Source organism: Ceratotherium simum, chromosome 31, assembly GCF_057802395.1.
Source record: "Ceratotherium simum simum isolate JZ-2026a chromosome 31, ASM5780239v1, whole genome shotgun sequence".
Classification (NCBI taxonomy): Eukaryota; Metazoa; Chordata; class Mammalia; order Perissodactyla; family Rhinocerotidae; genus Ceratotherium; species Ceratotherium simum.
In genome coordinates, this window is record NC_141930.1 from 31,762,166 (window position 1) to 31,785,824 (window position 23,659).

Below are 23,659 nucleotides of genomic sequence, written 5' to 3' on the forward strand. Positions count from 1 at the left end.
GTGAGTTATTTCTCAATAAAACTGTTATAAAAAAAGATTTTAAGGGTAGAGCGACAAGTTAAGAAAATTGGTTAAATGATTAAATAAATCATTAAATTCTTGAGCCACATAATGCAATAAGGTAGATTTCTCTATCTCCTTATGAACTTTAAAGATTCATGTTGAAAATAATTAAAGATATTGAAGATAGGAAAAGGTGTGGAAGAGATAAACTAGGGCTTGCTTTTCTTCAGTTATAACAAGAAACCAATAGTACCAAAACAAAAAAACACAATATTTGTTCTCTACATTAAAAAAAATTTTTACTAATGATTTTTTTGTTGTTAACTTTTACATGATGCCAAAATTCTCTGGTCAAAATGCAGTTTATATGTAAATTGTCTCAACGTGTTAGAAGTAAATATTCGTGAAATTTTTACAAATTCAATAGGCTTCTAAAATAAATTCCTGAAATGAAGTTAAAAGAAACAGCTTATTAAAAATCTACACAGGAGTTCCACTGCCAGGAAGAAGAACACACTCCAATCTGTTTCCTTCTCACTGTTCCTACTCTGTAATGCGATCCCAAATCTCATTTTGTCGTTTCTCCTCTTCTGCAAACAGCTAGTGGTGGTCCTCTGTCGATAGCTGAACTGAGTCTTGGCTCTTCGCGCAGGTATGCCACCCTGGAAATGGTCCTTCTCTGGATTATGTCATTGGGAAAAAAACTGAGTAGAAATAGAGACTGTTGACACTCTTCTGGACATTGACCAGGACATTGATTAACAATATTTAATTAATTCATATAATTGTACTAACATTCACCCATAGTACTCCATACATATCAAAATGAATGAATTATATGCAAGAATATCAAGGGGGACCTAGTCAAAAGCCTTGCTGATGCTATAAAGTAGACCTGTCAGTCAACATGTCCAATTCAATATACTTGTCAAAGTGATGAGATCAGTTGGACATGACTCTTTCCTATGAATATTTCAGCAACTTTTCCTCTGCTTCAGTTTCCTCCTGTTCCTTACTTAAAGCATTTTGCTAACATCCACTACCCACATGTGCAGTCCTGAGCAAACCCTGATAGAGGCAGGAAGCCTTACCCACTGTCCTCTCACCAATACAGCCCAAATATTCTACGCTGCTGACCAGACCTAACGGCCCCTGAACCTCAAAGACAGAATCAATCCATGAGTCACCCTCCCTATGTCCTGCCCATTCCAATGTTGGCTCAGTCCAGAGATAAGCTTCTGCTTGTTTCCCTTCACTACTCCCAGGTGCATAACTAGCTCAGCTGCCCCTATCTAGTGCTCCCTTGCCCAGGAAATCTGGCAACTTGTCTGACTATGTCACTTAACATAATGCCCTCAAGTTCCATCCATGTTGTTGCAAAATGCAAGACTTCTTTCTTTTTTGTAACTGATTAATATTCCGTTGTGTATATATGCCAACTTTTCTTTACCCATTCATACATTGATGGATACTTAGGTTGTTTCTGTGTCTTGGCTATTGTAAATAATGCTGCAGTGAACGTGGAGGTGCAGATCTCTTCAAGATAGTGATTTCATTTCCTTCAGAGGCATACTCAGAAGTAGGATTGATGGAATATATGGCAGTTCTTTGTTTAATATTTTTGAGAACCTCCATACTGTTTTCCAGAATGGCTGTACCAATTTACATTCCCACCAACAATGCACCAGGCTTCCCTTTTCTCCACATCCTTGCCAGCATCTGTTATCTTTTGTTTTTTTGATAATAGCCATTCTAACAGGTGTGAGGTGATATCTCATCGTGGTTTTGATTTGAATTTCTCTGATAATTAGTGATGTTGAGCACATTTTCATGTGCTTGTTGGCCATTTCTGTGTCTTCTTTGGAGAAATGTCTATTTGAGTACTCTGCCCATTTTTTAACCAGATTTTTCTTTTTGCTGTTGAGTTGTATGAGTTCCTTATATATTTTAGAAATTAACCCAGTATCAGATATATGGTTTGCAAATATTTTCTCTCATTTCATAGATTACCTTTTCATTTTGCTGATTGTTTCTTATGCTGTGGAGGAGATTTTTAGCTGGATGTAGTCCCACTTGTTTATTTTTGCCTTTGTTGCTTCTACTTTTGGTGTCATATCTAAAAAATCATTGCTAAGACCAATTTCAAGGAGGTTTCTTGCTATGTTTTTTCTAGTAGTTTTACAGTTTGAGGTATTAGCTTTAAGTCTTTAATCCATTTTAAATTAATTTCTGTGAACGGTGTAAGATAGGGGTCCAATTTCATTCTTTTGCATTTGATTATCTAGTATTCCCAATACCATTTATTGAAGAGATTATACTTTCCCACCACATATTCTTGGCTCCCTTGTCAAATGTTAGTTGACTGTATATGCCTGGGTTTATTTCTGGGCTCTGGATTATCTTCGTTGGTCCATGTGTCTGTTTTAATGCCAGTACCATACTATTTTGGTTACTATAGCTTTGTAGTATTGTTTGAAATCAGGAAATGTGATACCTCCAGCTTTCTTCTTTTTTTCTCAGGATTTCTATGACTATTTGAAGTCTTTTGTGTTTCCATACAAATTTTAGGATTCTTTTTTCTATTTCTATGAAACTGCCATTAGAATTTTAATATTGGACTATAATTTTCTTTTCTTGTTGAGTCATTATCTGGCTTTGGTATCAGGGTAATGCTAGACTTGTAAAATGAGTTTGGGAGTATTCCCACGTCTTCAATTTTTTGGACGAAATTGAGAATGATTGGTGTTAATTTTTTCTTAATGTTTGGTAAAATTCTCAAATGAAACCCCCTGGCCCTGGGCTTTTCCATGTTGGAAGGGTTTTGATTACTGTTTCAATATCCTTACTTGTTATTGGTATGTTCAAATTTTCTATTTCTTCCTAATGCAGTCTTGGTAGGTTGTATATTTCTAGGAATTTAGCCATTTCATATAGGATATCATATTTGTTGTTGAATAATTGTTCATAGTAGTCTTTTATGATCCTTTGTATTTCTGTTGTTTGAGTTGTAATGTCTCCTCTACTATTTCTGATTTTATTTATTTGAGTCTACTCTTGATTTTTCTTAGTCTAGCTAAGGGTTTGTCAATTTTGTTTATCTTTTCAAAAAACAAACTCTTAGTTTCATTGATCTTTTCTATTGTTTTTCTGGTCTCTATTTCATTTTTTTCAGCTCTGATCTTTGTTGTTTCTTTTGTTCTGCTAACTTTGTCCTTTTGTTTTCTAGTTCCTTGAGGTGTAAACCTAATTGTTTGTTATCTTTCTTTTTTTTAATGTAGGCATTTATCACCACCAACTTCACCTTTAAAACTACTTTTCTTGAATCCCATAAGTTTTGTTTCCACTTTTCTTTGTTTCAAGATAATTTTTCATTTCTCTTTTGATTTCTTCATTGACCCGTTGGTTGTTCAGGAGTGTGATGTTTAATTTCTACATGTTTGTAAATTTTCTAGTTTTCTTCCTTTATTGATTTCTAATTTCATACCTTTGTGGCTGGAAAAGATACTTGATATGATTTCAGTCCTCTCACATTTACTAAGGCTTGGTTTGTGAACTATCATATGATCCATCCTGGAGTATGTTCCATGTGCACTTGAGAAGAATGTATATTCTGCTGCTATTGAGTGGAGTGTTCTATATATGTCTGTTAGGTTCATTTGGTCTAAGGTATAGTTCCACTCCAGTTTTTGTTATTGATTCTCTGGATGATGTATCCGTTATTGAAAGTAGGGTATTGAAGTTCCCTACTATTACTGTATTGCTGTCTATATAATGACCTTCTTTGTCTCTTGTTAGAGTTTTTGAGTTAAAGTATATTTTGTCTAACATAAGTATAGCTACCCCTGCTCTTTTTTCCTTTCCATTTGCATCGAATATCTTTTACCATCCCTTCATTTTTACCTTGTGTGTGGACTTAAAGCTGAAGTGAGTCTCCTGTAGGAAGGATAAGGTCACCTTTTTAATCCATACAGCCATTCTATGCTTTTTGACCAAAGAATTTAATCCATTTGCATTTAAAGTAATTATGGGTAGGTAAGGACTTATTAATGCCATCTTATTATTTTCTGGCTGCTTTGTAGTTCCCTTGTCCCTTTCTTCCTCTTTTGCTGTCTTCTTTTGTGAATTGGTGATTTTGCATAATAGTATGTCTCGATTTTCTTCTCTTTATTTTGTGCTATCTACCACAGGTTTCTCTCTCTCTCTCTCTCTCTTTGTCTCTGTCTCTCTCTCTCACTTTTCTTCTGCTGACTCCTCACAACTTTGCATATCTGTTCAGAAATTTGTCCTTTATTTTCCTTTTTCTCATTGTGAAACAACTTTTAAACAACATTTAACTGCTTTAGAACATAATTACTCTCCTTTATCCTTTAAAAAATGGTACCCTCTATACCTTGTATACTTTTCCTTACCAAAAACGCATCTTATTTTCCTTGCTTATTCTTCATAGAGTTTTATTTTTTCTTCACCCTTATTATTCCTAGTATTTCATTTGTATATACTGATTACAATCTTTAAGCCTTACTAAACTTAATTTTTATTGAAAATGAGAAAGTAGGCAATTGTGAACTGTCTGTCATTTATCAGCATTCTGCAGTAGATTAGCAAATTTATGAATACATCATTTCATAATCTCTAGAGGTATGTGCTTCTTCGTAGTACAATTTTTCAATGTGGCAAAATGAACATGTCTACTAACAGACCCAAATATCTTTCTAATCTCTCTGTAAAAATAGGAAGCCAAAAGCAGGAAAACTTAAACTCAGCCTAGCAATTAATTTTTCAGTATTTCATCTTATTTGCAAATGATCTAGGTGAAGGGATATCTTTCTTTTAAATTAACTTAGTGAAATTTTAAGGTTTCAAGTTACCAAAAGGATTTGGAAACTATTTTTAAGGAGAAAAGTTTATCTATAAATTTTATGCCACTTACATCCGCTTAATGTCTGTGTTATTAACAATTATGCATGGATTATTCATGAAAATTTCATGAGATGTTAGACAAAGCTAGCCATTATCTTAAGTTTTTTCTTGTTGACAAATTTTATAACATAGGTGTATAGGCAAGTATCAAAAACTGCAGAAGTAAAAAACCTAAAAGTTAAACATGCAGCTCTCCTTCTCTTGTCTTTGTTTTTGGCTGCCAGGCTTGACGAACATCAAGAAATTCATTTTTATTGTACATTTTGTTCTTAAGTTGAATTTATAATTTTATAACTTCAAATATCTAGTAGAGACAACATAAGCTTATTTGACTAGTAAACCCATTAGAATAATTACCTATCCATTTAACCACATGGACAATAAAAGATTTCAAGGGTAAATAAAGGAAGTAACAGAGTCATATATATTAAAAAAACTTTACCTCTTTCAACATTGAGAAGAATCATTTTTAAATGTAATGCATACAACTCTGAAGACATACATGTTTTAACTAAACCAACAATAGTAAATTAGCCTTACTTACCAAAGATTACCCCAGAAAAAGATTTAGGTTAGTTTCTACATTTCTGAGAGTTTTATGAACACGTAATTTATATAATCACTTATTTTTTTCCGAGCAAATTAAAATAGAACTCTTTTACAAATTAATTTTGTCAATACCATCTAGAGGTAGAAAAATACCACACATACATAACATACATACAAAGACATACATATACAGACAGATGCAAATAGAAATCTCATAGCCTAGATTTTTAAATTTTAGCCATGAGTCAGGTAAACATAGTAATACAAACTCACTGGTTTATATAAAATAGTTATATCCATATAGTGTTTCTGGCAATTGGAACAAGTTAAGTTTATCCACTCAATGACAGACAACCAAAACTTTATACCAATATTTGTCAAGAAGACATGATTTTCATTTGCTCTGATATATAATTTTAGGGATACTGTGGACTAAATTTTGGGCAAGGAACCTTTTGGAAATACCAAGTGGCTGTCTGAGTGTTTTTAAAGCCTGTATAGGTGAATAAAATATCCAATTTGTTTCCAAACAGCCCTTTAAAAAAATTCCAAACATATACCTATTCAAAAAGTAACTCAAAATTAAAACCAATAAGCCTTTTTATAGCTTAACCATGAACACAAGAAGCATCTCCAAAGAGGGTACAAAAATGCAGTCCCCCGTGATCCAGAGTCACTCTAAAAAATAACTAAAAGAAAAACTTAGCCAAATCTTCTGAGAGCTGACAATGGTCAGTAGGACATCAGCCATAGATGGAGTACAATGCACATTTCTGTCTCTCCAACTACAAGTTCTCAGAGCCCCCAACCTGACAGTTGGCTGCCTGCAGATGCAGGCCCAATAACCTGACCTCTCAGCAGGTGGGAAGCTAGAGAGATCCAAGCCAAGCTCTCAAGATATAAAACGAGACAGAAGGAGAATATCATCCTATAATGAAACATAAGACATAAAAAGGAAAACAATACTATCACTGGAAGGAAAAGAATCAATAACCAATGAGTACTCAAAACCTAGAGTCACCCAAGAGTTATACCCAAAGAACTAGGTCCTTTGAGTGTTTTTCCCGCTAATCTAAATTGAGACAGGGACAGGCTCTACTCTCCTCATTCAATGGGACTCTGAGCAGAAATCAGAGAGGCTGACTTGGTAAGAATTTTTACGTTTGCCAGCTTTGTCAGATGTCCCCAGACTAAGCTACAGCCCCTGAAGAGAACGAGATGTCCCAGCCATCCCATCTGGGTCACCAAAACTGTAGGGGAGGAAAAGAACTTTTCTTCTATCCTCTTAGTTTCAGTAGTTTGGTGTGAAAATTAAACTGCAAAAGACAGATTGACAGGATAAAAGGTTTATTTCACATGCATACAGAGGCTTCACAGAAAAGAGGTGAAAACCCAAAGAGAGGGTTAGACCTGGGAGCTTATGTACCATTTTAGTAAACCACAACAAATCATGGAGAAGTGTCTAGACAAAGGAAAAAGGTTTTGGGCTTTCAGGGCATTAAATTGTGGGAAGGTAAATATATGGGGGAACTAAATGGAAGATAAGTGTTATTTCAGTAAGGCTGGTTAATGAAGGCTCCAGTCGGTGTCATCTCCAGTGACAAGAGTACAGGGATACCTCATTTTATTGTGCTTTGATTTATTGCACTTTGCAGACATTGCATTTTTTTACAAGATTTTCCACCAGCAAAAAGATTACAACTTACTGAAGGCTCAGATGATGGTTAGCATTATTTAGCAATAAAGTATTTTATGATAAGGTACATACATTGTTTTTTAAGACATAATGCTATTGCACACTTAATAGAATACAGCATAGTGTAAACATAACATTTTTTTTTTTTTGGTGAGGAAGATTGGCCCTGAGCTAACATTTGTTGCCAATCTTCCTTTGTTTTGTATGTGGGACGCTGCCACAGCATGGCTTGATGAGTGGTGCATAGGTCTGCACCAGGATTCGAATCCGCAAACCCCAGGCTACCAAAGCAGAGTGTGCCAATTTAACCACTGTGCTACTGGGCTGGCCCCTAAACATAACTTTTATATGCACTGGGAAACCAAAAAATTTGTGTAAATTGCTTTATTGTGATATTTGCTTTATCAGAGTGGTCTGGAACCGAACTCATAATATCTTCGAGGCATGCCTTTCATCTCTGGTGATTAAGAGTTGTTCTCTTCTTCCTAGTACAGGAGAAGGGAGGGGAACACTTCACAAAGGGAATTTTATGCCCTGCTTTCAGGCTTATGGGAGGAGGATAGAGAGCTCTTTCTGTGCCTGCTGTTTCTGAATTGCCATCAGCTCAAAATAATTCTTATACCAAAGTGACATATTTTGGAAGTGGCATATTCTGCTCCCCTTCATGACGTATAGCAGGCTGGCTTCCTGGGTTGTTTATTGTAGATAAGGGGTTGGTTTCCTGGGCAAGTTGCTGCCGGTTGTGACTCAGATTTCTATTTTTACATACTCTGGCCATTGTTTGTATATTCAGTCTCCTACCCTCGTCTGCTTTGTAATAACTGAGGTCTTAATAAAGAACTAAGAAGCACTGAGGGTTTTTAAAATTGTTTGATGTAGTCTGTACCCACAAAATAAAAGATAAAAAATATTAAGATAATTATAAAATAAAAAATTTAGTAACTATTCAGATATTTTTAAAAAATGAACTTCCAAACCCTATCCAATATTTTTATTGAAGTGTATTTTGTTTAATTATTGGGACAATCATAATTCTGTAGATCAAAAACCACTCACTATTAACTTCCCCAGCATGTCAGGTGCAAAGATCAAAAAGTAAAGTAATATTATAGTTGTTTTACTGTACCATAAAATATTGTAGTATTCAATTTCTTTTTTTTTTTTTTGGTGAGGAAGATCAGCCCTGAGCTAACATCCATGCTAATCCTCTTCTTTTTGCTGAGGAAGACCAGCTCTGAGCTAACATTTATTGCCAATCCTCCTCCTTTTTTTTCCCCCCAAAGCCCCAGTAGATAGTTGTATGTCATAGTTGCACATCCCTCTAGTTGCTGTATGTAGGATGCGGCCTCAGCATGGCCGGAGAAGCGGTGCGTCGGTGGGAGCCCGGGATCCGAACCTGGGCCGCCAGTAGCGGAGCGCGTGCACCTAACCGCTAAGCCACGGGGCCAGCCCCTCAATTTCCTAATGAGTGCATTATATTTGTATGTTATGATGACAGTTAATAAGATAACATTTAGAATCAAATTTTAAAAAACCATAAGATACAACTTTGGAACAAAGACTTGTTATGATTTTATTTTAACATTTTGTTTACTGCCTTTTGAAGTAAAACTAGTGATGAGGTTCAGGGCAGACCACCTAGAATGCACCAATTTGGTACAAGGATTAGTTCGAGCTGAAGACAATCAAAGTTTAATAGACTCAAGAAGAGCTTTTTACCTCTCCCTTACCTGTCTTAAAGAGTTTATTTAGGGAGCCTGTACCAGGAAATGAGCTATTACCAAAGACAAGTTTTTTTCCATGAGAAAGACTTCTCCCCATGGCATGGCAAACATTTGTTTACCAAACATTTGCTCTTCCCATCTCCCTGTGAAGTGTCTTGCTCCACTTTGACATCCCAGACCTCCAACCCCTTCTGCTTAGCTCAGGATGGCATATAAACCTCAATAACCTAACTGTCGGGAGACCCCTCATGTCTTTGTGGGGCTCCCATGTGAACAAAATTAGGCTTGCTTTTCTCCTGCTAATCTGTCTCATGTCAACCAAAGAACCTAGAAGGAAAGAAGGGACAAGTTTTCCCTCTCACAGTTTTGGCAAGCCAGTCAGGAGACTTCACTGGCTGGACACTGCTCGCTCCAGGGCTTCTGCCGCTGAGAGATCCTGGGACTTCCGACAAGCACCAGCAGAGGGCAAGAATTATTACCATGTCAGGCTCCCAAATTTCTGCCTGCATGGTCTGTTGGAAGTGAGAGTGGCGAGAGTCCTTTTCCTTGTCTAAATTTAAATTAGCAGGAGAAAATATTTATGTGAACTAGTTTCTTAAGTATAGCAGCGCTAGTAAAGATTTGGTAATAGTACTCCTGTTTTCTGTTGATCCTGTTCCTCCCAGAGATAGTCATTGTTTTCTTTTGTCTCTGTCTTTGTATCATTTGTCATAAAAAGCAAAACCATGGATCTGATGAGGTTTTCCTTTCATCTTATTCCATGTCCTGAAAGGTTGGCTTTATGACTAGTGAGAATATTCTCTCTGGCCTCCACCATCTGGAAGGTGCACATACTGGTGTGCAGCTGGTGACCAGTCAAATAGACTAGGATTCCAAGACACAAAGTCACAAGCAGCGTTCTCTTTGTCCAGCCATGCCAGCTCTCAGGGGAGTTTGTGATAAGAGAGCCCAGTTCATAAAGGGTCTTTATCATCTCAACCTTCATTGCTTTGGTAGTGCAGGAAAAGTCCTATTCTGGTAGTGCCTGCCCAGTGTCACAGATTAGTGGGTCTGTGACTGGAGGCATCTCCATTCCCATGAGAGACCAGAGACACCATTTTCACTACATCTTATAACCATCTGTGACAACGAAGGCCTTTGCTTTCTTAAGCTAACTCTGGGAGTGAACTTTCTGGATCTTGTGAGGCCTGTATCTTTTTCACTCTCTGGTGAGATGTCTCTTGTGTCCTTGATTAAGCCATAAAATGGCTTATTGGTTTGAGTCACTATTGAGATTAACAGTTCCTACTCATCAATGGCCAGATGATGGATCCTTTGAACTGGCTATATTTAAAAAAAAAATTTAGAAAGCTCTCATCCTAAACAATTGTCTTATTGGTACATATGGAAATATCAAGTTACAAAGTAAACACAGGGGCTGGCCCCATGATATAGTGGTTAAGTTCAGGCTCTCCGCTTCGGTGGCCTAGGGTACGCAGGTTCGGATCCCGGGTGCGAACCTGCACACTGCCTGTCAAGCCATGCTGTGGCGGCGTCCCATATAAATTGGGGAAAGATGGGCACGGATGTTAGCCCGGGGCCAATCTTCCTCAGCATAAAAGAGCAGGATTGGCAACAAATATTAGCTCAGAGCTAATCTTCCTAAAAACAAAAAAAAAGTAAACACAAAGAATATAATGTCTAGCCTTAAGGGCTTCTTAATAAGATGAAAGAACAAAAATTAGACTTTGAATAAAAACTTAAAGTCCCCATACAACATAAATTCCCCTTCTTAAAATCTGGCCCCAACTTCTCAGCAAATTCCCTTAGGTCACTAAACTCTCCCACCTCACCCAGCAAATCCCTTCAATACCCGGCTGCTTATGTCAGCTTCCCTTTCCCTACAAGATTTACAGAGAACACTTCAGCCTGATCTCTAAGCCCAGGATATACAAGTGACTCGTGTAAATAGTAAAAGCCAGGAAATGAATTTAACAGAAGCACTAGGGACACACAATAAGGCTTGAACAAAAGGCTCGTTTTGCTGGGCTGTACAATCAGGCTCTGCCAGCTTCAGGCCTTCCTATGCAATGTCCTTTGTAGATATATCCTAGACCCCCACTGTAAAGAATTCACGTCCCCTAGACAGCAACAGAGCTCTTAAAATGTAAAACCCTTTGCCTCCACTTTCAGAAGATCCTACCAAATTTTTAAAAGGCTGAGGGAAAAAAAACTGGCATTCTTTCTCTGCCCCCTAAAGATGTAAATATTACCGCTTCTTTGAAATGTAAACGCCCCAGGATGTAACAAAAATGCAGCCCACACTCACCAGACATTAAAGAAAAAAAGGAGGGGGAGAGGCCTTTTTAAAATACAAACTGCTAAAAGACCTCTCTTGCCCAAACTCTAGACCACAGCTCTTTAAGATTACTTGTTAAGGACAAATACAATCTTAAACGTCTTTTACACAAATAGTAAATCTTTAGCCATCTAAGTGGGAAAACTTAACTTATTCCAACTATTATTTATAAACTAGTACGTTTTATATTGTTATACCTGATTCATTACTAAAGATTTTAAAAAGAAAGCTATAAGGTCTGTGCTTGTGTTTGTCTGTATGTTTATGCACATCTTTGTATTGATAAATAAATGACAAGCAATAGGATATATTGGAGTATATGAGAAAGCCACTTAGTGTAAAGCTAATTCAGCCTGAACTTGTTTTTCCAAAAGGGCCTGACGTGGCTGTTGAGCATGCATTTTACATCTGCTTTAAACATTTACTGTGTCCCAAAGACAAGAATAGTGCCCTTAAAGATGAGGCTGTAACTTCCCTCACATTGGCATTTCCTTAATGATAAGCATCTCTCCCTAAACTAAGGATTGATTGCTGACCTGCTGCACTCACCTTGTGACCACTCACCTTGTGACCACCAACCTGCTGTGTTCACTGAATTGCTGTGCTGGCAAAGCAATCTCGTGATTATGGTAAAAGGGACGTTCCTATATGTGATGCATGCTCTTTGACGGTATATAACCAATCTGTACACTTCTTTGGAGTGTTCCATTCCTTTGTGAAAGGACTCTCCCGGGCTATAGGATCCTCAGGGTTGGCTCATAATAAGCTCACCCCAATTTTGATTTATAGAGCATTTATAGATTATTTGCATCTACAGTATGCATGTAATAGATCAGTATTTTTCTACCTTCAGGTGGTTTTACCAAAATTAATTTGTAAAAGAGCTCTAGTTAATTGGCTTAAAAATAAGTGCTTATCAATTAACTATTTCTAAATATCAGAAATACAATAGAAAGTATTCCAAATAGTTTTCAAGCTCCCATGATCTAGGATAATTTTTGGCAAATAAAATCTAGTTTAAGTTTGTTGGGTTAATTGATACAGGCGTGTCTTTAGAGTTATCAGCATTAAGCATAATACTTTTATTCTACCTCAGATTACTGAAAGTCAAGCTCCTGTTATCTCTATTACAAAATTTGTCAACAAGAAAAGTAGCTTGAGATGATGGCTGACTTTGTCTAGTGTCTAATGAAGTTTTTGTGGGTAGTCTAAACATAATTGTTCAGAACAAATTAATTAATAGACAGAAGTGAGATAAGAGTTTTTAGGTGAACTTTTTGCAATGATTGTTTTATAATATGTCTACTTAAAAATAGTTTCCTGAATCTCTTTGATAACTTCCACCATTAAAATTTTGGTAAGTTATATTAAATGATGGGAATTTATTGAACATCTAGATCATTTCCAAATAAGACAAAATACTAAAATATTAATTGCTAAACAAGTCTGTTTACCTATTTTTGACCTCTTATTACAGAGGAACTAAAGATATTCATATTTATTAGTAAACATGTTGTATGCCACATTGGCAAATTTACTATGTGAAAGAATATGCTTCTAGAGACTTTAAATGCATTCATAAATTTGCCAATCTAAAGAATGCTGGTATAACAGACAGTTCATAATTGCTTAATTCTTAAACAATTAAGGTGTCTAAGGGTTAAACAATTCTAATACATGTAATTGAAACTACTAGAAATAAGGGAAACAACATTATATGAAAGAAAAGTAAGATGTGTTTTTGTTTAGAAAAGGTATGAGGTATGGAGATGCATTTTTGTTGAGGGAAATGAAAGTGACTTTGTCCTAAAATAAAGCTGGCTAGTTCAGAAAGGGAAGAAAGAAAATGAAGGACAAACTATGGACTTAGAAAGTTGAGAATAGAGAGAGAATTTTACCTTGTGTGATCAAGCTGGCTAAAATTAAGTTGTTATTATAACAATTTTAAAAATAAGGTTTAATACCAATAGTGTACTTATGTAAGACTTAAAATTTTCTTTCATCTGCTAAAAGACAAAGTTTTCTTGGACTATTGGTCTACTCTTGATAAGATATTTTGAAAGGCTTTTCTTTATCTTTTAAGTAATCCACCTGGAAAGTAAAGATTTTGTGTTTTATCAAAATAATTTCCTGTGCTTTATGTTATCTTTATCATCAGGTCTTGGGTTACTTAAGTTAACCAAGTCTTGTCCATATTAAAAGGGCTAAGTTCTGCTCAGAACTATGTAACCTTCTATATCTGCCTTTGAAATCTTTTTGTCACTTTGGTTAAAAGTATAACTAAATATTGTTTTGTAATTATCTGTGATCCTATTTAATCAAGTATCCAAATGTTTTTGATATTTTTGATAAACTTCCCCCAAATCAAATTCCAAATAAAGTTTGTTTGACCTAGAAATAAATTTGGCATTTTCCTGAGAGCCCCTGGAATATCTCAAAAGATTTGTTCTCTCTTCTTATAAAAGAGAGATATTAAACTAATCAGGCTTATTTGGTATGTTAAATTACCTGGGAAGCATTGTCAAATAAGTAATGATAAGCCTTTTTAGGTTATATTGTATGAATGAATATTATTAATATGTGTTCTAAAAATTATATGAAATTCCTAAAATTCTGATAGGTCCTGGTATGTTATCAGTCATAATTCTAGTTGTTATCTTAAAATGTTATATGTCACAGAAATAACCAAATTTCCTTGTCAATTGCATTGTAATGAACTCTAATCAGATCTTTAACCACGCCATTTTTTTAGTCTTTTATCATTTATAGACAGTTATTGTTTTACTCTGATGCTTTTGCAAAAATGTTTCTGCAAAAGTACTTCATCTTCAGAGAAATTCATGGAAAGGATCTGACAAGTACTCTAGAATACAGGTTTCTGATAACTTTAAAACTTTCTAGTTTACTTTTGGTAAACTTTGTTTACCAAACATTTGCTATTCCCATCTCCCTGTGAATTGTCTTCCTCCCCTTTGAAGTCCCAGACCCCCACTCACTTCTCTTTAGCTCAGGATGGCAGATAAACCTCAATAACCTAACTGTCGGGAAGCCCTCTCATGTCTATGTAGGGCTTCCATATGTATGAAATTAAATTTGCTTTTCACCTATGACTCTGTCTCACGTCAATTTAATTATTAGGCCAGCCAAAGAACCTAGAAGGAAAGAAGGGATAAGTTTTCCTCTCCTACACTATCATTTGTAAGAACAATGGAGTAATCATGTACAGATCTCTATGCAGCAAATTATATTTAGCAGCACAAGGCTAAGCTAAAATCTGTGTTGTATGTGATTGCACATTTAAAAACTAAGATTTAAAAAGCTAGTTTAAAGATTACATTACGTTCTAGGTCATGCATTCACATTTGCCCCAGAGCAAGAGTCATTAAGTATTTATTGGCTGCTTAAGAGTTACATGTGAGGTGCAGTAAATCTTTAGATAATTTTATAGTAAACAATTAACTAGTAGCATTGCTAACTCATTTAGGGAATGATAAACAGAATCAGTTAGAAGCTATCACTGGGAGATCTTGTAAGATGAAGAATTTCTTTTCCTTGATTTGGTTTGTGTTCACAATGATGGCCACACAGCTCTGAAAGAGAAGATGCTAGGGCACCCTTGACTCCTGGCACGCGTCCAGAGAGACATGAAGCAACGAAGCAGCCAGCTCCTCTGCACAATTCTGGAGGCTCTGATTGCAAACCCATCAAAGGCCACTAATTAGAGGAAAAACAAGGTCCCCAGCTTTGAAGAGATTTTAGTAAAGTAAGCCCTAATTAGAGAGGGAAAATTCTTTGTTTTGGTGACTCTCAATTGTTTTTACACATAAAGAAATCCTGACAAGTCTCTATATTATCTGCATTCCTTTCCTTTGACTGAGAGACAGGCTATTTTTCTCCCAGAGGACATGTTACACACACCCTGTAAATGCTGGGGTGGAGTGTGGGGATGAGTTTAGAGGCTCTGGAGTCAATGAACAAGTGTACACAGCCATTAATAAACGTGGTGGCTTTGCTCCTCAGATTTTATTTTTGAACGTTATTGTGTACATAGCTCACACAAGTTGCTGTGTCAGTATGTTAGGTGTTTTCTGATCTCATTATTCTGGTGTAATACACGCTCTGTATGTTTCTCAGGACAATGGGAAATGTCTGGTGGTTCAGATGCTCCATGCCAGCAACCAAAACAAAGAAAGACGTGATGCTCCTGCAGAGGATAGCAAAGGTATCTCTTACTCCACCTGAGAACAAGACATTTAAAAATGTTTCTAGGGTGATTTAAGGTACTAAATATGAATATAAACTAATAGTTGAATAATAAATTCCATTTTTTTCATCAATTAGCTTGCAAAATTATTTCATGTACATTGTCTCACTAGACCTGCAATTCAATCCTTTGAGTTACCTGAGGCAGATACCACCATCTCTGCTTAAGGAATGAGGAAATTGAGAGTCAGAGCAGTTATGACAATTGCCCAAAGGGAATTTGCCTCTAGTGGAACAAAAACTCCAACCCAAGTCTCATGAAACCAAATACAAAATATTTTCTGTCTCATCTGATTTTGAACTCAGTTCTTTTTCAATGGCCACAAAATATCATTTTTTTAAATCTTAAAATCTAGTACAGAAAAATAATTATAATGTAAAATAGTTAAATAATTTAGATAAGTATTTGAAAAAACATATTTTTAAATATATGAACCTTTTAACCATTCAATTCAAGATTTTTGACTATATATTTACAGACTTGTCTTACTAGAATTGCTGCCAACATATTTCAGTTTAAAAAAAATATATCCTATATCATGATAAAAAAAACATGTTTAACAAATTATTTAGACTAAGCCAAATTCAGCTCTTTATTAGCACAGAATAAATAGACTATTAATGTTCTGGTTATTTCTAAACAAATAACCAAATTAGGACAACTGCTTGACCATGAAATTAATTGTTTGGGCTCAGCTGTTTCACAGCAAAAAAGAGCCAATTTAACATTATAATTGTTCTTTTATGCATACAAGTGCATGGACAATGAGTATTAAGTTTAAATATTTTTTGATTATGATAGTTCAGGGAAGTTTATAGGAAGCCAAAAGGAGGATTTTCTGTGGCTATTCCCTATGGAGGGAATCTAATACACTAAGTAGTCCCAATTATACTCATATTTATTCTGTAGAATCTCTTTACTAGATTGGTCATTTTTCTATGACGTACAGACACCATAGGGAATGTGGAAATAAACCAAGACCAATCAAATGAGAACAAGCAAAGGCTATTTATTCAGAGGTTGCTATAAGCAAACCACCATCACTAGCACTTCACAGAGACTTAAAATAAGGTAGAGGAGGGGGAAAGTGTTATAGTGAAAAAAAGGGAAGCTTCAGCTGTGCCCTGATTGGAGGCGCTTGGCCTAGGGAAGATGGAGGTTGACTAACTAGTTGCAGAGATCCTATGTGATTAGCTAGGGATATGTTAGGCTTTCTCTGCTTGGTCCTAAGTTGGAAGTGGGGACAAAAATTAGGAAAGCTATCAGTTATTAATCAAGTCCTGGCCATTTTGGGCTGATTGTTGAGGGGTTATAGTTTGGCTTTCTGGATTGTTGCTAGAGATAGTGATCTGACTTCCTATAGTGGTCTGGCTTCCTGTAGATAGCAGGCTGGCTTCCTAGGCTGGTTGCCACAGATTGTGGGCTAGAGTTCTACTTTTATATATGGTTTGGCCATTGTCCATTTGTTTATTCAATCTCTCAGGGACTTGAAAAGCCACTTTTATAATATTTATCAATAAAACTACTTTGGCAAAGTTCACTTCTCCTCTCGGTAACTGTATGGTAATGACTCCCAATTCTACATCGCCAGTCAAGGCCTTTCCCCTCCAGTCCAGGCTCATGGCCATCTGCCTGCCACACATTTCCACTCAAGTATCTCAATCACAACATGTTCAAAATGGAGCTCCTCAGATTCCCACACAACCCAGTTCCTTTTGCAGTTTTCTCTAAGTCAATCAAGGGCAGCTTCACTAATCCTGGAGTCACTCTTGACTTTCTTTCCCTTACACTCCATCTGGAGTCTATCAGCAAATGCTGTGAGCTTTGCCTTCAAAACACATCAGGGATCTGGACACTTCTCACACCCTACTCCCCATGGTGCAAGCACCATATCTTGTGCCCTGGACCATTTCAAAAGCTTCCACGCTGGTCTCCCTTTTTCTGTCCTTACCTCATGCCTCTCTTCTCAACTGACTGCCAGAAGGACACAGTTAAAACCCAAGTCACATCTTGTCACTCCTCTGCTGAAAATCCTCCAACAGTTTCCCCTTTCCTATGGGTAAAAGCAAAAGTACTTACTGTGTCTCACAATCTCCACATGATCTGGCTTCCCACCTCCCTGCCCCAGCCACACTGGTCTTCATATGCTTCCTCAGATACTCCAGGTGTACTCTTGCCTCAGGACCCTTAAACTTCCTGTTTTCTCTTCCTGGAACCCTTTTCCCCAGATATCTGCACGCTAACTTCTTCACTTCCTCCCAGTCTGTGACAGTAAGCACCTGCCCTGCCCAACTTATCTAAAATTTCAACACGCTCTTTCATCATTTTATATCCCCATTTGCTCCTTAATTTTTTCTCCTTACCACTCCTTACTATCAACACTGTATATATTTTACTTATTTATAGTGTTTCTCTTCTGTTACCCCAACTGTGATGGTAGGACACTTTGCTTGTTTGATTCACTGCTGGACCTTCAGAATCTAGAACAATGTGTATAGCACTTTAGAATTTTAAAAGCATTCTCACAAATTTCTGTTGTAAGATAGATATTACCTCCATTTTACAAATGAGGAAACTGATCTCGGCAGCTTAAGAACCTTGCCTTAGTCACATGGGTGGGAAGTGGCAGAATCTAGCTCTCCGAATGCCCATGCCCATAGATCTTTCTACCAACCCTTATGTGTTTCTGAAGGCCATGCTTGTGTCATCATTAATGTCATGCTTCTTTCCCATGTAACTTCTCACCCAGGCTATTGGCGATAATGGCCTCCTTACTTGTCTTCTGCTTCTGGTCTCTCTCTTCTCTATTCTGTCTTTCCCTGCTCAAAAACCTTTACTGGAATTCCATTCTTGCTTTGCCTGGCATTCAATAGGCCTACCAAAGCCCAGATGTAATCTATCTTTCCAGACTTATTTTAAACTACACACCCAGATGGCTACACATCCAGTTAGACCTATCTATTGAACTTCCATAACTAAGATAGGCACTTCTGTGCCTCCTTGTCTTTCTTTAGTCCCTTTGTCTAGAGTTACCTTCCCTCATCTCCCAGCTATCCACCAAGGCCCTTCTTGGAAACTTGCTGCAAATCCTTCACCAGAATTAACATTTGGCTCTATTATGGCACATCACACCTTCCATGTAGGGTGGGCGATTGTTTTTATCCTCCAGTGAATGTCTACATCATCGAGCACAGAGATCATCTTTTACTCCTATCTGTCTCTCAGCTGTCACACTACATTGCACATAAAACGTGCTCAGTAAATATGCATTTAATTAAAGTGAATAATGTTCCATAATACGAAAAGTACATTTACTAGTTTTCTCATCAGAAGGCATGAAGAGCCTGAGTAAACCAGGGAAAGTAAATTTGAGAGACCTATAATCAGGCAGGAATTCTCCTCTGAGCACATGCTCTAAGTATTTTCACTTTCATTTAAAAGGAGAACGGTTTATGCCTACCTCAGTTTGCCTTGCTGTTGGCCTATGACAAGGGTAAGTTGTCAGGTAATGTAAGATTCTCAAGGGAAAGAGCTAATTAGGCCCCAGAGGGCCCGTTTTACTCCTGAGGCTTCTTGACCCCTGCCTCTCTCCCCTCCCTGACATAGCAAAGGGCGGTGCCTAGCACAGTGCCTGCCCAAGAGGGAGAACTCAACTTACAGCAATTGCCTTCTCTTTTCCTACTTATTCTTGCTACTTCCCACATTTCTCTTTCTTCGAGATTAATTTTTTCTCTTTACATCTTAAGATAAAACTCAGCATAATTAGCCAGATGTATATTAAAGAAAAGATGTTGACCTTATTTTCCACACTTATAAAAGCTAAAGTCTTACTATGCTAGTTATGAACAATATAACCTCATATCTATACAAGAAAAAAAAAGCTAAAACAATAACTTTCCTACATTTTAGTATTTTAATGATACATTTCTATGCCAACCAAATCCAAGTTTTAACAAACTATGAGATATTTCTCTTGCAAGGTGATCTTTAACTTAACCTTTCAGAAACAAGCCATGAGAAACTAATTACTCACAAAGTAGAAGATTCAAATTTATACCCAGTGTTGTCAGTCAAGTATGTGTTAGACTCTGTCAGTCTGATTAAGGACTAAATTTCTATGTCCATAGGTGGAACTATACATGAATTATTTTTGCTCTGAATAAGTGAGGCTTCTCACTGAGACACAAATTCATAAAGTATGATTAAATACTAACAAGCTTTAATACCACCTCTTGTTCTAATCCTGGAGAGGCTAAGAGTTACAAATCCTCACCATTCCACTATTCGAAACAGGCAAGTTGCACCAGCCAGCTTTATGTTTAAGGCCTTTGAGCTTGAAATAATGTAAGGGACACTGTTATGATGAAAGAACACGTCTTGTGACCAGACAGGACACATTCTGGGAGCCCGTGCTCCAGGAGGGGCTGTCCTCAGGCTCTGTCAACACTGAGGCCCTGAGCAGTCCGAAAATGATGGAGTGAGGCTTCATGGAGCCCACAGCCTTTTACTCTACAGCCTTCCTTGTGGTGGAAATGAACAACTGCAAGAGAAAAGTGGAAAATGAAGAGGATCAGAATATGCTAGCCAATTGTCACTTTACTATAAGGGCTATTTTGAGCTGCAGGCAATTAAGAAACAGCAGACACAGGAGGAGCTCCCTTCCCTCCTCTTTCTACCTAAAAGCAGGGCATAAATTTCCCTTTGTGAAGGTGTCCCCCCTCCCCTCTCCCATACCAGAAGGAAGAGAACAACCCTCATCATAGGAAACAGAAAGTCAGCACCAACTTGAATCTGCATAAACAAACCTTACTAAAATAATCTTTATCTTCCATTATATTTACCTTTGTCTTGCCACTTCTCCACAGTTTATCACCCTTGGTTAAAATGGTATAGAAGCTCTCAAGTCTAACCACTTCTTCGGGTTTGCATTTCTTTTATGTGAAGCTCTGTGTGCATATGAAATAAACATTTTATCCTGTCAGTCTGACTTTTTTCCAGCTTAATTTGAAGGCCCCAAATACTAAACTGAAGAAGGTAGAAAAAAAATTTTTCCTTCCCTACAAAAGGAAGGGAAGGAGAGATAAAAGGAGGAAGGAAGGGAGAAAAGGAGGGAGGTAGGAAAGATTTCCAGTAAAATAAGTTTTAATTTTCTCCTAATAACCAAAGAGGGAAATAGCTATCTATATAGAGACAAACAGGAGAAAATGTTTGAAACAGAATGAGTTGAAAATGACCTCTACAAGAGCCCCATTATAGAGCAGTCTGTGTCTATATAGATATTCTCAATCCACATGCAGTTTATAGTCCCATAGTTCCTTTCTACCTAGACTGTTTGGAAATTTAAACATATTTCTCCCATAGAAACAATGTTGTAAATGACACTTGGAACTGCAGGCTGGCTGAGGTAAATGTAGATGTTTCTAAGAATTAGAATATTTTGGTTCTCTATGTTAACACTGGAGAGTTACTTAGCTGGGGAAAAAAAAACTATTATCTATATCCTCTGAACAGGGAACAAAGAGCAATACTACCCCAAATCCCAAAGGAGGAGGGTGAAAGTTTCAGGCTCAGATTCACCTGCCACTCAAGGATCATTCAAAGGTAGTGTTACAAGTCAGGAGTTGCCTGGTCCTCACATCAAAAGAAGGGAAAGCCTAGGTAGTGAAGAGAGAACGGCACTGTAAAATAACCCATACACTGCTCAAATTATGAATGCAGGTGAGGAATGCAGCACAGCATACCACTTCTCATACCACATTTTGTTTTCATGTGCTTTCCCAGCTGTTACTTAGTTTTTTCCCTGTAAGCTTCCACTGAGGGTGTTAGCAGAGGGGCAGTAAGCAGGCATTAAAAGTTGCATTAGGAAACTTTTGGTGCTGATGGATATGTTCATTATCTTGATTATGGTGACAGTTTCAGCTTTATATGATTGTTAGAAAATGTGAAATACTTTACACATGTGTCAAAGATGATCACATTGAACAATTTAAATATATGCAGTTTATTGTACACCATACCTCAATAAAACTTTAAAAAAATGTATTGACCCTCCCTAAAAAAAATCCCACTGAGGTGGATAGAAATTCTTATCCACCCTGTGCTATTACACACCCTGTGCTAATACACAGGATTGAGCCGCAATCTGTGGGTTTTCTTGCTTCATTCACAGTGGACACTCACAAGAGTAATACAAACTCTGACACATAGGCATAAATCTTTTTAAAAAATAGTAAACAAATAAAACTTTAAGAATGAAATTAAAATATTAATCATTATGAAGGACAAAATGAAAATCTGAACAATTTATGAGATTCATTATATTCTTGACTAGAAAGGCTATTAAATCAAGGAAATTCCCATCAAAATTCTGCAGAACTTGACAAAAAAATTCTAAAATTTTATGGAAAAATTAAATTTTAAGAATATTTAAGATAATTGAAAAGAAGAAAAAGAAAAATTAAAAAACTGTCTTATTTAACATCATGAACTATTTTTAAAAATTTCTAAGTAAAACAACATAATAAAGGCATAAGTATAGACAAAAACATCAATAAAATAAAATGGAAACTTCAGGGTATGTATTGCTGATGATAGATAGATTGATAGATGATAGATAGATAATAGATGATAGGTGATAGACAGATATAGATAGATAGAGAAAACAAAAAGGTAAATTAGAAGGATTCATGTCAAATTCATGTCAATTATCCAGAGAGGAGGGACAAGAATGGCTTTGGAATTGTGAAGATAACTTCAAGTTTGTTAAGAATTTTCATTTTTTTCTCTACAAAGTTGAAGAATATGACAAAATGTTGGTATTTATTAATTTTCTGTGTTGAGTTAATTGATGTTTTTATAATAGACTTTGCAGAATTTAAAAATACTTTCCAACAAAAAAGCCGTAGTCACAGCAGTGAAAAAGAGACTGCATCAAGTGAGTTGTACATAGTTTTAATAGCCTTAGATAAAGAAGAAATTGAGTTTTTTTCTTAAGGCAGCATGAGTAAAAGGAAGCACTCAAGTATTGGGAAGGTTAGGGGTAAAGAAATAAAAAATAGAGAATGTTAAGATAAATCATCAATATATTGGCAAGATACCTGGATGGAGGGAACGATAAACTAGAAAAGAAAAAAATCCCTCTGTGAAGACAAAAACTGCAACCCCTGTGACCTAGACTATTTTGATGTCAAGCAGACAAATGGTCCTTGTTGACTAGGGCTGCCATAGGTGTTTTTAATGGTCATCACAGCATCAACTAACCTGCCTTTAGATCATAAGGACTGAAAGCTTCCACATTCCAAGTAATCCCTGCCCTGCTGAGATGCAAGATATATGCCTCAGCAGGGCAAAGGTTTGAAGGGCTCATTTGGATGAAAAATATTTAGCCCTGAAAGGAAGATGGATTGCCTGACCTTGCAGGGAATTTCCATCCCCTTCTTCTCAAAACCCACATGAATGAGAATTCATAAAAACAATCTACTCTGACACAAACTAGGAAGGGATTAATCAATACACCACCTCAGTCAACCTCTGTTACTTGCACTTAAATTGTTTTCAATTCACTTTGTTGCTGAAAGTAATAAAGTTTACTTTGTTGAAACTTTAATTACTAATTTAAATGATTAAAAATTTTTTTTAATTTGAAGTGAACTTTAAAAGGTGTGTTCTATGAAAGAGTCAGACTACCTTAGGAAATAAAGTAGGAAAATAAACACAGTACATAAAAATTTCAAATGCCAAACATTAAATAAACAGAGGAAGTAGGACAAGAGTATCTTACTGAGAGCTGCATACTTGATTTTCCAGATTGAGAAATTGACAGTGTGAGACTCAGAAGGGAAAAAGAGATAAGGCAGAGAAGTCATGACTTGGCTATTGCAATCATTCAATGAGAGGTGATGGTGGCTTTGATTAGGATGATAGCAATGGAGGGGATAAGAAAATGACAGATCTTAGGTATATTTTGAAGTTAGAAGTGATAGACTTTGCTGACAGGCTGGATGTAGAACACAAGAAAAAATTTAAAAATGACACCAAGGTTTTTGGTCTGAGCAGCTGGAAAGATGGAGTCACCATTTACCAAGATTGAGAAAGGACCAAGTTTGAAGGAAACCACATTAGAGTTGAGACGCCTCCTAGATATCTAATGTTCGAAATGTCAAGTA